The sequence below is a fragment of the Leopardus geoffroyi genome, chromosome A1 (assembly GCF_018350155.1).
Source record: "Leopardus geoffroyi isolate Oge1 chromosome A1, O.geoffroyi_Oge1_pat1.0, whole genome shotgun sequence".
Lineage (NCBI taxonomy): Eukaryota > Metazoa > Chordata > Mammalia > Carnivora > Felidae > Leopardus > Leopardus geoffroyi.
Window position 1 is genome coordinate 15,639,446 of NC_059326.1, and position 3,768 is coordinate 15,643,213.

The 3,768-nt window shown below is 39.7% G+C and overlaps 1 non-coding gene across 1 annotated transcript; it reads left to right on the forward strand.

Moving 5' to 3' along the window:
- Positions 1-1,215: 1,215 nt before the first annotated feature.
- LOC123581507 lies at positions 1,216-1,322 on the forward strand. Its single transcript, XR_006703775.1, has one exon. It is a non-coding gene; the product is annotated as a U6 spliceosomal RNA (small nuclear RNA).
- Positions 1,323-3,768: the final 2,446 nt, after the last annotated feature.

Consider the following 3,768-nt stretch of genomic DNA (forward strand, 5'->3'; position numbering starts at 1 on the left):
CTCATCCTAGAATTCATACTGAATCTCAAGGATAAGAATCTCAAGGCTATCTCTTGGATAGCCAGAATAATCTTGAAAAAGAAGAACAAAGCTGGAGGCCTCACCCTTCCTGATTTCAAAATTTACTACAGAGCTACTCAAGCCAAGACATTGTGGTACAGGCACAAAGACAGACATACTGGCCAATGGAATAGAATGGAGAGTCCAGGAATAAATCCTTGCATATATGGCCAAATAATTTTTGACAAAGATGCCAAGACCATTCAATGGGAAAGGACAATCTTACAAACAAATGGTGCTGGGGAAATTGAATATCCACATGCAAAAGAAGGAAGTTGGACCTTTATCTAAGACTACATTCAGAAATCAACATGAAATGGATCAAGACTTAAATGTAAGACCTAAAACCATTAGCAACTTTTAGAAGAAAACATAGGGCAAAAAACTGCAGGACACTGGATTTGGCAATGATTTCTTGGACATGACACCAAGGCACAGGCAAACAAAGAAAAAAAAAATACACAAACTACACTTCACGAAAATTTAAAAATGTTGTACATCAAAAGACACTATCAACAGAATAAAAAGGCAACCCACAGAATGAGAGAAAATATTTGGAAATCATATGCCCGATAAGGGATTAATATCCAGAATATATAAAACTCAACAGAAATCCAAACAACCTGATTAAAAAATGGACAAAAGACTTGAACATACATTTCTCTAAAGAAGAGATACATGCCCAATAAGCACATTAAAAGATGTTCAACATCACTAATCATTAGGGAAATGCAAGCCATAACTACAATAAGATACCACCTCACGTCCATTAGGACAGCTACTATTAAAAAAAAAAGAAAGAAAGGAAAGAAGAGATAGTGTTGAGAATGCAGGTAATTCAGAGAACTCAGAACACTTGTGCACTGCTGGTGAGAATGTAAAACGGTACAGCCACTGTGGAAAACAGTATAGCAATTTCTCAAAAATTTTATTTATTTTTTAAATGGTTTTTAATGTTTATTTTTGAGAGAGAGAGAATGAGCGGGGTAGGGGCAGAGAGAGAGAGAGACAGAGGATCCGAAGCAGGCTCCATTCTGACAGCAAGAGAGCTCAATGTGGGCTCGAACTCATGAACCGTTGAGATCATGACCTAAGCCAAAGTCAGATGCTTAACTGACAGAGCCACCCAGGTACCCCTCAAAAACTTTTAAGTAGGTGCTCGCTTCGGCAGCACATATACTAAAATTGGAACGATACAGAGAAGATTAGCACGGCCCCTGCGCAAGGATGACACGCAAATTCGTGAAGCGTTCCATATTTTTTGGGCACCTTTTGGGATGAGCACTGGGTGTTGTATGGAAACCAATTTGACAATAAATTTCATATATTAAAAAAAATAAAAAATAAAAAATAAAAAAAAAATAAATAAATACTTCATGTAATAAAATATGGAAAAATGAAAAAAAAAAACTTTTAAGTAGAATTATCATATGATCCAGCAAGTCCATTTCTGGATATATACTTCAAAAAAATGGAAATCATGGGGCGCCTGGGTGGCTCCGTCGGTGAAGCGTCCGACTTCGGCTCAGGTCACGATCTCGCGGTCCGTGAGTTCGAGCCCTGCATCGGGCTCTGTACTGACAGCTCAGAGCCTGGAGCCTGTTTCAGATTCTGTGTCTCCCTCTCTCTGACCCTCCCCATTCATGCTCTGTCTCTCTCTGTCTCAAAAATAAATAAACGTTAAAAAAAATTTTTTTTAATGGAAATCAGAGATTTCAAGAGATAATTGTAAACCAATGTTCACAGCAGCATTATTCACAAAAACCAAAAGATGGAAACAACCCAAATGTCCATTAACAGAAAAATGGATACATAAATACTATTCCATTGCACATAATGAAATATTATCCAACCTTTAAAAGGAAAGAAATTGGGGAACCTGAGTAGCTCAGTCGGTTAAGCACCCAACTCCTGATTTTCGATCAGGTCATGATCTCACAGTCATGAGATTGAGCCCTGCATCGGGCTCCCCACTGGGCATGGAGCCTGCTTAAGATTCTCTCTCTCCCCCCCCCGCCCTTCCCCTGCTCATTTCCTCTAAATAAATAAATAAATAGAAATAATTCTAAGACATGCTATAAGATAAATTAATCTCAAAGACAATAGTGCAGAATGAAGTAAGTCACACACAAAAGGGCAAATACTATATGAATCCATTTATTTGAATAGTGGTTGCCAGAGGCTGGGGGGGGGGGGGACAGTGGGGAGAGGTGGCAAGTTATTTTAATATGTATAGCAATTTTAATTTTACAAAATGAAAAGAGTTAAATAATGGTGATGGTTGCACAGCAATATGAACATTACAACGATGTACATTATGAATGTATTTGATACCTCCAAATTGTTCACTTAAAAATGGTTAATAGGGTAAATTTTATGATACTGCATAAATTTTATGATTACTGCAATAATTTTTTAAAAGACTAGCGTTCATGGAAATAATAAAAACAAAGCGGAAGTAAGAAAGGCTATGGCTAACATGTACTGAGTATTATGGTGGTAAGTTTTCACATGCATTTCTTCCCTGAATCACTGCACAGCCATGCGTGGTTATTATAACTGCACTTTATATTTGAGAAAACTGAAGCACATCAAAATTAAGTAACTTCTCCAAGATCACACAAGTAGGAAGCAGTGGTACCCAAAGGAGATAGGAGGAAAGCAACAATAGGTGTCTCCCCGGCCATGCCGAGACCGGGAACAAGAGAGGACACGAACCCAAAGCTGAGTCTGAACTCTGTACTGAAATGGAGGATGATGAGAGAAGGGACATGCATGATAGGAAGGCAGGATAAAAGTCATCCGAGGTCTCTTCAATCTCCAAAATATTGTGATTCTAAGGGACACCCAGTTCAAGTGAAGGACTGGCTTTCTGTTGTAAAGGAATGATTTCTGTACCTGAAGGATAAATCAGAACCAAGCTTCATCTGTTACTCAGCAGTCAATCATCTGTGTATTTCAACAAAAATACCTACCATCAGTGCTTACTTTGTGCCAGGCACTGCCTAGTGGTGAACAAAGCACACATGGTCCTTGCCTTCACAGAGCTTAGAATCTTCTCTGAATATTAAAGCAAATGTTAACGAACCATAAAGTACTATGCAGGAAATGCATAGTGTTTCCTAGTGTTGAAACTAGGAAACACTAGTTTCTAGTGTTGAGACAGAGAAAAGCAGGGGCAAGAGATCTCCTTGGACCTACTGGGGAAGACTTCACTGAGGATGTAACAATTAAACTGAGAGGAAGAGGAAGTGCCAGCCTGTCCACAAGCTGTGGGATGAGAACTCCAGGCAAAAGCTCTAAGAGGGTGGCATAGCCACGGGGAGAACTTGGTGCCCTTGGGAAACTGAAGGGAAGCCTGTGTGGCCAAGGAGGAGTGGGCAAGGAGGTACACAGCTAGAGGTGAGGCTGGAGGTGAGGACTGGAGACAGCTGTGCTGGACCTTGAAAGCAACATATGGAAAACTGGTTTTATTTTAAGTGCAAAGGGAAGCCTTTGAATGGATTTAGAAAACAATTAAGTTTAGTGACCTCATGTATTTTTCAATGATCACAACAGCTCGTATGGAGAATAAATCAGAGAGGAGAGAAAGCAGGGAAACCAACTAGAAGATGCTGTAAAGTTCATGTGAGAGACTGTGGGAGCCCTCACAGGGGCGGTAGCTGTGGAGGAAGGTGGATCGGTGGACTATTGTTTTGTTGCTTCGTT